The sequence below is a fragment of the Haliotis cracherodii genome, unplaced genomic scaffold, assembly GCF_022045235.1.
Source record: "Haliotis cracherodii isolate W230 unplaced genomic scaffold, xgHalCrac1.p SCAF_29, whole genome shotgun sequence".
In the NCBI taxonomy this organism is placed as follows: Eukaryota; Metazoa; Mollusca; class Gastropoda; order Lepetellida; family Haliotidae; genus Haliotis; species Haliotis cracherodii.
In genome coordinates, this window is record NW_027266285.1 from 1,054,668 (window position 1) to 1,067,666 (window position 12,999).

General features: G+C 38.6%; 1 protein-coding gene across 10 annotated transcripts in view; it reads left to right on the top strand.

The window, feature by feature from the left end:
- Positions 1-12,999, top strand: part of LOC139473536 (tensin-3-like) — a 258,760-nt gene that overhangs the window by 147,902 nt on the left and 97,859 nt on the right. The window lies entirely within an intron of this gene.

The following is a 12,999-nucleotide window of genomic DNA, read 5'->3' on the forward strand; positions in this document are numbered from 1 at the left end:
TAGGCAGTGATGTCATGAACATGATAGGCAGTGACGTCATGGACATGATAGGCAGTGATGTCATGAACATGATAGGCAGTGACATGTCATGGACATGCTAGGTAGTGACGTCATGTACATGCTAGGCAGTGACATTTCATGAACGTGCTAGGCAGTGACGTCATGAACATGATAGGCAGTGACGTCATGAACATGATAAGCAATGACGTCATGAACATGATAAGCAGTGACATCATGGACATGATAGGTAGTGATGTCATGGACATGATAGGCAGTGACGTCATGAACATGATAGGCAGTGACATGTCATGGACATGCTAGGTAGTGACGTCATGTACATGCTAGGCAGTGACATTTCATGAACGTGCTAGGCAGTGACGTCATGAACATGATAGGCAGTGACATGTCATGAACATGATAGGCAGTGACGTCATGAACTTGATAGGCTGTGACATATCATGAACATGCTATGCAGTGATGTCATGAACATGCTAGGTAGTGACATGTCATGGACATGATAGGCTGTGACATATCATGAACATGCTAGGTAGTGACATATCATGAACATGCTAGGCAGTGATGTCATGAACAAGATAGGTAGTGACATGTCATGGACATGATAGGCAGTGACATATCATGTACATTCTATTCAAGTCAGTGACATGTCATGTACGTGCTAGGCCGTGATGTCATGGACATGATAGGCTGTGATGTCATGAACATGCTAGGTAGTGATGTCATGTACATGCTAGGCAGTGACATGTCATGTACATGATAGGCATTGATGTCATGAACATGATAAGCTGTGATGTCATGAACATGCTAGGTAGTGATGTCATGTACATGCTAGGCAGTGACATGTCATGGACATGCTAGGTAGTGACATATCATGTGCATTCTACTCTAGTCAGTGACATGTCATGTACATGATAGGCAGTGATGTCATGAACATGCTAGGTAGTGACATGTCATGGACATGCTAGGCGGTGACATGTCATGGACATGCTAGGCGGTGACATGTCATGGACATGCTAGGTAGTGACGTCATGTACATGCTAGGCAGTGACATTTCATGAACATGCTAGGCAGTGATGTCATGGACGTGATAGGCAGTGACATGTCATGAACACCCTAGGCAGTAACATGTCATGAACATGCTAGGCAGTGACATGTCATGAACATGCTAGGCAGTGACGTCATGGACATGATAGGTAGTGACATGTCATGGACATGATAGCCTGTGACATATCATGTACATTCTATTCTAGTCAGTGACATGGCATGTACATGATAGGCAGTGATGTCATGAACATGCTAGGTAGTGACATCATGTACATGCTAGGCAGTGACATTTCATGAACATGATAGGCAGTGACGTCATGGACATGATAGGCAGTGACATATCATGCACATGCCAGCACGTGACATGTCATGTACATACTAGGTAGTGACGTCATGTACATGCTAGGCAGTGACATTTCATGAACGTGCTAGGCAGTGACGTCATGAACATGATAGGCAATGACGTCATGAACATGATAAGCAATGACGTCATGAACATGATAAGCAGTGACATCATGGACATGATAGGTAGTGATGTCATGAACACGCTAGGCAGTAACATGTCATGAACATGCTAGGCAGTGACATGTCATGAACATGCTAGGCAGTGACGTCATGGACATGATAGGTAGTGACATGTCATGGACATGATAGCCTGTGACATATCATGTACATTCTATTCTAGTCTGTGACATATTATGCACATGCCAGCACGTGACATGTCATGTACATACTAGGTAGTGACATGTCATGGACATGCTAGGCAGTGATGTCATGAACATGCTAGGCAGTGACGTCATGAACATGCTAGGTAGTGACATGTCATGGACATGCTAGGCAGTGACATATCATTGACATGCTAGGTAGTGACATATCATTGACATGCTAGGTAGTGACATATCATTGACATGCTAGGTAGTGACATATCATTGACATTCTATTCTAGTCAGTGACAAGTCATGAACGTGCTAGGTAGTGACAAGTCATGAACATGCTAGGCAGTGACAAGTCATGAACATGCTAGGTAGTGACATATGATGCACATGCCAGGAAGTGACATGTACATGCTAGGGAGTGACATGTACATGCTAGGGAGTGACACATCATGGACATGCTAGGTAGTGACATATCATTAACATGCTAGGTAGTGACATATCATTGACATGCTAGGTAGTGACATGTACATGCTAGGGAGTAACACGTCAAAATAAATAAATTACAATCATTTACTACTCTGATTTAGGTTTGTTATAGCATTTTCTTGAAAATGTGTAGTGAATATATCTAGGAATTGTATATTTTATAGAAATGGTGTATGGAAATTTAGGGCCAAATCAGAACATTTGAAAGTTGCCTTTCCTCCCAGCTACTCCACACTTCATCTTAAAGTGTGAATTGATCATCTGTCGTCACTTGAAGTTGATAACATTTGTTATCACTTGTTTGCAGATAATGGAACAAAATGTATCTGGTGGAAATCATCATTAGGAGGACTTGTTGGGATATAGTGATATCATAAACACAATTAGATTCCACTCTCACCAACTGCTTTCAGAACCTGCATGGTTTTGATGAGCATATTCACACATAATATCAGAGAGAATTCTGTTACACTTCAGAGGGAGGACCTTAAATTTAAGATGTGTTTGTTATGATCCAAGTTTACTATGTACCCGGCCAATTAGGTTTATTTGTATGACACTTGGTAGGAAACAGTTGCCTTCATTACAACTAGGTATTCGTTAATTCTTCAAACTCGACAGACCTTGAGGGCACATATATTACATACAAGTGTTTCTTACAGTAAAATGCCTCCTGTGAACCAAAGCTTTTCCCGCTAGACTACCCAGCAGCTACCCAGCAGCTACCCAGATTTACAGTGGCCTACATCCACATCACCATCTTCATCTTTACATGAGAAAATGTACATCATTCGCAGACACCTCTCTCCTCCATGCAGTGGCCACCCAGTATCTCCCTGCACTGCCCCTAGGTTGTGGTAGTATATCTAATGTTTTATTCATGTCTTATGTTGGCAACAAAGCAAGGTCCCTGATTCTGCCCCCAGCTAGGTTGTTTTCCCTGCATGTTCTCAATGCTGCCCCGCCCCACTATTCTAGTTTGCCCAGGGGCATTGATGGTCAATTTTAATCATCTGTGGGCCCAAATCTCATTACCCTAGAGCTAGTATTTATACCATCTGCCTCCATGAGAAGGGACTGGGATATGGATTTGTATTGTGCCTTTTATTCTTGTTACATTTCTCTGGATTGACTTGCAGCTTCTTCAACATACATTTTCATTTGTACCTGAGGCTTTCTGTGTCTTTCCTGCCAGATTTTAACACATGGTTGTGTGAATGCAGGCTTTAGGGAGGGGATGAGGGGGAATCAGTGATATGTGATAAATGTGGCAATGGGAGATATTTGCAGTTCCTGTTTGAATTATGAAACACTTGAATCTTGAATGCCTAATTATGCTGTTTTATATTACATGTCAAGATGAGATATTAAGTTGAAATTATGGAAATGCAATCTGTTTTCCCCTGATTATTGATAATTCCTCAATTGATTAAACGTAGATTCAACCTAGAAAATATAATGGACATTCTAGTTTGAACCTATCTGTCAAATTATGTCATTGTCATGTTAATTTGGGTTCTTTGATAAAAATTCCTGTAAGGTTAAGCTTCCCTTTAACTGAGTGATTGTGTGAGTGTGTAGTGTGACCCACTGGCTGATGTGTCTTGGAGATCCCTGTGATAAATCCCTGCAGGTACTTCCTGTAAACTGCATCTCAAGTGCTGGGAGATGACCCCCTTATCTACGGGCTCTTTCAGGCTATTAAAGAACCATTTGATTCACTATCTTGAAGCATTTGGTGTTTGATTGTATATTTAATATATATGTTGAAAAATAAATAAAAATTGGCTCTTGTAAAACACATTTTCAAAGAAATGTTTATGCAGTGTAAAATACATCTTGGTGTAATACTATAAGTAAACTTTTATTTGCAGTAGGTAAACTCATGAAAGAAAATATCAATTTTGAAATGGGACTTTGCTATTATAATATCAGTTATGAAAGATTAAAATCATTGTCCTATGCAGCTTGTAGTGGAGTATGTGTACTGTTATCATAGGCACTTACTATAAGCATACAGATGTAAAGTACATCATGCGTGTATATATATGTTTGGTGACCTAGAAGCCTGCAAGAGTGTTACACATGAGATGTGAAGCAACGTTTGCCATACATGTAAAGGGAGGCAACTCTCTTAAACTGTTGCTCCAGCAAGTGGCATTCTTGTGTGATGGAACGCTTGTCAATTATCTGTGCACTACATTTTTATCATCTGTATGTAACACAATAACATGGAGACCTCAGAATACAAGGATCAGCAATATCTGCTTATGCTCTCAGCGGAAATTGACAAAGGGTGTGGTTGAGCTGGTGTTAAAGTGTACCACTTCCTAGGCGGGTGTGATTATGCACATCATCACATGCATATTGCTTGGGGCGGACCATGTCAGGAACCATTTGTCACTCAGGATGGGTATCTTCTTAGCAGGGCTGATGATTTTATATATACATTTCAAAACAAGAAACTTCAAACGCTGTTGATGTGACTAAAACAGTTGGTTTTCTAAGTTGGGTGTTTTCAAGGAGTTGTTGAAATGTGATGGGGCAAGGTTGATCTAACATTTTGAATGTCAAGTAATAGTCAAGTATCCAGTCATATATCAGCAATCAAGACTTAAGTTCCTCTTCATAAGTTGTGCTGGGTTGATTTTTGTTGTCAATTATGATATATACATTGCGTATGTATGAATTGAATTATTTTCATGTTCTGTGTATATTCACATTAATATTTTTCTTGGTTTACACAACACTTCTTTCTGATTTATGCAGTTTGAGGTTAATTGACATGTTGGTTTAGTGTCTAATAAATTAGTGTTAATAACTATATTTTATATTATATTTTTTAAGATTTATATATATGATTATAACAGCATTGGTGCTACCAGGGTTTGAATGTTTGAATGTTGAATGTATTTACCTTTATTCAAGTTTAGATGATTGGTACATCTATTAACAGAAACAGAAATCAGTGGGGCTTTAATATCTCGCTCCTGCATACACATGGCTCAGTCGCACTTGATAAGTGTAACAGCCATAAATTTGGGTGTGACTGCCTCATGACTCCATGTAAACTAGCCTTTGTTTGTAGAATAAGGGGAGCTCAACATTTCATGTGGGAGGCAGAAATCTGATGTGGTAATTGGTTTAATATATTTGTATATATTTGAATAGTCCATGCATCCATTGCAAAATATCTTCAGATTTCTATGTAAATGGCATGAAAGCTGAGATGGTAGACTTTACCACTCCCTTAGCTGATGAAAACAAATAAGATTTCGGGGAATGAAAACTTGTGATTATCCTCGTCCAGGTGTAGGTCACAGGTTTCAGTTCGGATATGGGGGTTGACTAAATTTATAGACTTTTAGTAAACAGATTGGCTGTGTTCACAGAGCTGTCTCAACGCCGAGTGACCATGTATGGTGTCTTTGGTGTGTTTCAGGATACTAATTTGACCAAATAATAATGATCACATTAAGTTGACAATATCATACATAATAGTGCTATTTGCTCATGATGTACATGTGCTGCCCCTTGTGTATGTATGCAGCACAAGACATGGGTGTCCTGCTACATGTGCTGCCCCTTGTGTATGTATGCAGCACAAGACAAGGGTGTCCTGCTACATGTGCTGCCCCTTGTGTATGTATGCAGCACAAGACAAGGGTGTCCTGCTACATGTGCTGCCCCTTGTGTATGTATGCAGCACAAGACATGGGTGTCCTGCTACATGTGCTGCCCCTTGTGTATGTATGCAGCACAAGACAAGGGTGTCCTGCTACATGTGCTGCCCCTTGTGTATGTATGCAGCACAAGACAAGGGTGTCCTGCTACATGTGCTCCAGACCTCTGAGAGACTGCTCAAGCAACAACAGGAGTGAGTGAGTGAGTGATTATTGTTTTACGCCGCTTTTAGCAATATTCCAGCAATATCACGGTGGGGACACCAGAATTGGGTTTCACACATTGTACCCATGTCAGGAATCGAACCCGGGTTCGAGTGAACGCTTTAGACACAAGGCTACCCGACCGCCCAGCAACAACAGTAAGAAAGAAGAATTATTAAACAGTTTAATGTTGTTTCTTAGAAACTCTTGAGACAGCATTTGATGCAAATAGAAAACAGTTCTTATCATTTGCAGAAGGAAATTGTAAAGATTAAAAAACACTTTCAAATACAAAAGTTTCAGAAATGGGATATGAAATGAAGGAGTTTGGGTACAATCTTAATTAGAAAGTTAAAGTTGGTTGGGACTTGTTTATACACCTAGTCAACCCAGCTATGAAACACCAGGGTAAATTAGTTGTAAAGGGGTCGAGGCTTGGCATACCCCATTATATTGGCAAGTGTGCATGCATTGAAGGGTCAACATAGACCTATGTACTGGCAGGATGCTTTTCATTTCTGTGTAGGCGGACCTACTTAGCATGCAGGATTGTGGGAAAGAGAACATGAACCATACCTCTGTGTTTACACAAATTGACAACCTATTATATCAAATACCTTCCTTTAAAAACCCATGTAGGGTCTTTAAGAAAACATACAAGTTGCGTGCAGGAAAATATGATCGCATTATGAATGCTACTCACCTTTTCACTAGTTATTACCTCAGGCAAAGGAAACTGATTATTATTGTTTGAGTTAATGGGATAATGTCCTGACGAGCTGCCATTAACTTAATGCATGGACTGTCGAGTTACTTGTTTACTGTAGGATAGTTTTCACAACTGAATTTTTGTGGATGTTGCGTGGTAGATTTTAAGCAATTGCTTTCTTTTCAATTGTTGTGAGACACACAGTTTGTACATGTTTTCACTTGAGATCACTTTTGATAAGAAGGAATGGCTTGATAAATTATATTGCGAGCTCATGGGTGCACTTCTTATTTCCAACCTTGCATTGTGAATTCTAAGTTATTTTAAATTGTCATAGCTTTTGAGATCACATACCGTATATCGCTGTGAATAAGGCGAGTTTTACGTAGCTAGAATAAGGAGAGGTTCAAGAGAGGTCAAGCTCACTGACTTGTTTGATGCATGTCAGGATATCCATATTGCGTGGATCGATGCTCATGACATCAGTCACTGGATTGTTTGGTCCAAACTCGATTATTTACAGACCACTGTCATATAGATGGAATATTTCTGAGTGTGGCATGAAACAACAAACAAACATCAAGGGGGGTTGCCATATGCACAGGGTAGAAGAGTTTTGACATTAACATGAGCACATAACATAATTAATTTTATTCAATATTTGATTCAGTACTGTTTACATAAATTTTGGCAAAATCGTGTGTGAAGTGATCGGTAGATTGCACAGCATTATTTACAGCAAACCACAGTCAGATCACCACAAAAGACACCTTGAAACAAACTTTATTGGACAGAGAATGGATATATGGGCCATAAATGCCATAGTTTGACTCGATGTTATGTTTACTTGGTAATATATTGTAATTCATGCAGTGTTCCTTCATATCTTTGAAGTTATCACTTGAGCACTTGCTTCAGATTTGTTTTTAAGAATACTTACTGTGAGAATAGTTGAAATGCCACAATTATTGAAACCTGCTGAACTCCACTGAACTCTGCTCATTCTGAGGTGATCTTTATATCATGAATAAATGCAGGTAGATCATTTGTTTCTAAAATCAGATGTCAAACATAATATTTATGTCATTTACATCATAGTATGAGATTTAATTGAAAAAGAAACTGATGCCGCCTGTAGTGTGACCAGGTAGCATGGCACATGTGACAGAAGAGTGCAGGTAACTACGGGTATCCAGGAACCCACTGGTCAGAGCAAACACTGACCACATGGGCAACATTCCTGACCACGCCCCCTTCCATCCCCTGTGTCCAGTGTAAACTATCAGCACATGTGATGGGGAGGGGGATTAAGTGCATTCAGCTGTAGGTATATATGATATGCTTACTTACCATACATCTATATACATAGTAACAAATGCCATACATGAGGGGAAGGTCAGATGTCAAAGGTCAGATGTCACAATTGGATACTGCTGTGGTCATTTGGATATGACATTGTATATCAGTCGGTTAAGCTCAGGTATTTGATGATTTCTAATATGAGTATTATGAAATAGTACCTTGCTTACTTACTGTGTTTCTATGTTCATGCAAGGAGATATTAATATTATTTCAACAGATTAAAGCTTAACAAACAGGATGTTGAAGAACATTGAAAAGACTTTAGTACAATGAGTTGCTATTGGTTTCATGTTGCTTTGAACATTACTCTTGGAGTTTAGACCCATGAAGATCCGGGTTGGAATAGGTCTTCAGCAACCCATGCTTGCCATAAAAGGCGACTAAAAAGATGGGATGGTCAGGCTCACTGACTTGGTTGATGCAGGTCATCGTATCCCAAATGCGTTGATCGATGTTCATGATATCAATCGCTGGATTGTCTGGTCCAGATTTGATTTAATTTTTTTTCATATAGCCGGAATATTGCTGAGTGCAAAAACAAAAAGAAACAAAACAAATCTTGGACATTATGATTGTCTTCACTGGAATCATTATTTAACCAGTCCTCATTTGTAGCAGCCATCTTGAATATGTAATGTAATGTCTGTGCTTTCACTTGATCTTACAGGAAGTGTTTTGAAATATGTTGTGCTAATTATGCCCTACTCAAAAGCCACATTCGTCTTTGTTGGAAGACATTTGGGTGTTGCTGATCGTCCATTTCACATTAAAGCTAATTCAGTATTCACATCAGATTCTTGAAGCATGTTTGTAATTAAGAAGACAATGTATCAGTCAGCACAGTGTGTGTTTTAATAGGAAGTGTAATAGCCCATTCTATTCGTTGCTGGAGTTGGGCAGTAATGACCCAGCTGTGTGAAGGTTTGCTGTTGCATTACCAGTGTGACTCATCACTGCGCTGCTCTCTTACCAGCAGCACAGGACCATTGGAAATACATTGGGGATGCACAGAAAAAACCTGTATACTCTTACGACGGCAGACTCCTTGCTCATTGTCATTCGCCATGCGAGAGCCCTTAATCTGACCAAGTGACACAAGGATCCTAATTTGGAATCAAACAATGCGACAAGGATTTTTAAGTTTGTTGATAATATTTTTGCACTCTTGAATGAGGTTACAAGTGTTTTCAATGTGTTGATAATATTCCAAATGGGATGAGTCATTATGGACAGAAATATTTAATGTTTTAAATTTTCTTGCACTCACATATGGTTTTTGTTTGGGTTGTTTACAAAGATTTAATGATGATGCCTGATTCAAGGAATTTGGTATTTATGTCTTCATGGTATTAAAGTGCCATTGCAAGTGACTATTTGTGGTATGTCTATGCAGCAGATTTATTGGTAGTTTTGGAAAGATGTGCAAGGTGTGAAGACACATTGTGCTTGCAGTGAAAGTTTCAGTTTCTCATTCATGAAATGGTATCAACAACTGCTCAGGAGATATTGGAAATACTGCATGTAGATTCAACCTCACCTGTACCTGTCCAATTACATGTATATCTTATAAATGTAACTGTTACTTGAAAGTCACATCATCATTGCACAATATCATTAGTTTGGGATCAAAGGTTGTTGAGCACTGATACACTGTGATGATCAAAGACAAGGCCTGAATCCTTGGTTGACAGAGTATCAATGACCAGGTAATGTGTGATTGATTAAATGATCAATTTTGTAGTACTTGCAATTATGATGCTAAACATAGAATCTATAGTGAAATTGACACCTTTTCTTCTGGTATTCATAACAAGCTACTCGTGAGCACCTCACATCTTTGACAGCTATCAATAGTTTGAGCTATGTGGATCAAATGTTATTTCTTCCTACAAGTTTATTGACTGAATTACATGATATATGTAATAGAGAAATGAAACATAGTTCCAGAGTGAGTTCAGGTATGCTATTATGTTGAGTATTTGCTACAAGAGACTAATGAAAGCGAAAGCCCAGCTGTGAAATGTAGATGGAAATATGTCAACTTTGTGGTTAATGTTCATTCAGCTAATGTAACAGATGCAGAAACTAATTTTAATTGATCCACTATCCACAAGATGAGCCTCATTTCGCCAGGTCCACAGGCATGTATGGGATCTGGGAAATTAGGGCTTATGTTTGGTGTTGAAGCATAGTTCTTATGGTTATTGTTGAAGGGTCATTATTGGACCATTCTACAGAAAATGACTAAAACTTGTTTTTCTTGTCTTGTAAGAAAACATGTTTCACTTCTGTGTTCTAATACCAATAGGATATATTCAAAATAAAAATGCAACTTTATTGTGTTCAAATCTATAGTTGACCGGTATTGACAGTTGAAAGATGATCGGGATGTCCATTTTTGCATGGCCATGAGTGCAGCTTGAAATTTTTACTCTAGTTTTTCTTAGTTAAATATAATACTTCCATTGAAGAGTTACCTTTATGAGGACAAGAAAATCTTTTTCAAAAAGTTTCACAAGCAATAGTAACATTGTAACAGTTTTTGTCAATATATTTATTAAATATTCTTTTTGTCTCTATTAAACATGTAATTACCACAATTTGGGGCTTACAGTCAAAGGGAGGTAATTATGTGGCCAGGGTCACATGACTAGAATGTTGTGGAGGAGGGAAACATGACAGGCATGATTGAGATATTTGCCACCACACATGTGGGTTATATCACAATTTGACCCAGACTACAGCCAAAATGAGTGAATTAATTCTGAGTCTTGACCATATAGTCTGATATCAGAATATATATGTCACCATATTTACAGTGAAAACTAAATAATGATGCCAGTTTGGGTTACATCACACCCTACAGGCTAAGTGTACATTAACCGTTATTTTGGACATTTTCTTCTGATCAGTCTCTACCAGAACAGTCATAATCACAATGTAATTCGCTGTTGTGGTAATGACTTCAGTCTGATTTTGCGTCTTAAATAGAATATTTGCAAATTTGTTATATCAGTTTGAAGAGATAAGTTCATGTGCATTTTACTGTCATTATCAAACCACTATTAGTTGCCTGAAGTTATGTTGTATGTAAAGTCATAACCACAAATACCACATTTCCAAAATGATTTTGTCATTACCACAACATGTTTCTGCTTGCAGCCTCTCTGATTTATCCTCATAGATGTGAGGTGAAATCAGGTTTAACATCATGTCCAAGATCATTGCACTCATATAGTGTGTGCGTGCGTGCGTGCGTGCGTGCGGGCGGGCGGGCGGGCGGGCGGGCGGGCTGACTGTTGTGCCAGCTCACTGAGATACCATGCCGCAGTTTAACACGAATACCCCACTTGTTTTAGCCCCTTTATGCCGAGCGCCAGACAGGGTAACAACAAGTACCATCTTTTAGCATCTTTTGGTATGACACGGCCGGGAATGGAACCCCGGACTTTCTGCTCTCCAGGCGGACACTCTACAACTAGACCACGGAGGTGGTCCTATCTTTTTAGAAGAATGATAATGCTCCTATATCTTCAAGTTCCTGGTTATTCTGCTTCCCATTCTGGAAATTACTAGTGCAAAGTTCATTTAGCATTAAACACTTTCCTATATTAATTTATATAAAACAAAACACTCCAGAAACATGTACAGTATATAATTTGAGACTTATTCACCTTGGTGTGCCCTTCGTTTTTGTGTATAAAATCAAGCTCTGTATCAGCAAGCTCTAAATAACCTGACAAGCTTCGCTCCTGAGGTTTTTTTTAATGTAAACATGAATTAACATTAATTTAATTACTTATTGCCAAAATAAATACATTTATTAACCCTATTTGTGATGAAAGCATTTGTCAATATTGCTACTTTTGGTAGAATCACCCTATTACAGCTGTATATGATGTTTGTTTTTTGTTAAACGCTGCACTCTGCAGTATTCCAGCTGTATGACGGCGGTCTGTAGATAGTCGACCCAACTGGATCTATGCTATTGGGATATGATGACATGAATCAACCAAGTCAGAGAGTCTGATGGCCCAATCCCGTTTATGCGCCCCTGTGATAATGTTTCCAGTTTTGATGGGTTGCGGGATGAAGGATTATCCAAATATCTACACAAAGAGAAATTTAAACTTTTAATTCCTGATTGTTTAATCCAAAGTGTATGTATACTTGATCCTGAAGGTTACCTGTCTGAGAAGAGATATTACTTTGTTTCAAGACACTTTGCCCCTCAGTCATATTAACAGCCTCTGAACTTTTTTATAATGTATTGTCCTGTCTAGTGATGTATTTTTATGGTTCCATGCTAGTTTTAAATAATAATCTGTGATCAGTCTAGTTATTTTACTGTCCCTTGTTGACAGTTTTTTTATAGTTTACATGTTTTTATTATATATAACTTTTGAAAGTCACGATATGGCTGAAATATTGCTGATGTGACTTAAAATCTTAACTCACTCACTCACTCACTCTGAACTCGTAGCTTATTATTTCAAAGGGGAAGTAGTTTTGTAAACTTACAAAGAAATCATGATTTATCTTTCAAAACACATATTTTTACTTAAGTATAAATTCTAGATCTGTCATCATTAAACCATGGTCCTTATTACCTTATAAGAAAGCGGGTGACGGAGTGCATGAATGACTGTGAAGACAATGCTTGACTACGCAGGAATCACTGATCAGGGCACACTGAATCACAGGTTGTCCCCACTATGATTAGTTCCAGGTGAGCCACTGGAGATCTGCCATCTTCCTATCCAAAATAACTTATCTATAAAAGCTCTCTGACATTTTCTAGTACAACTAGGAAAAAGAGTGCTTGGCTATTTGTTTG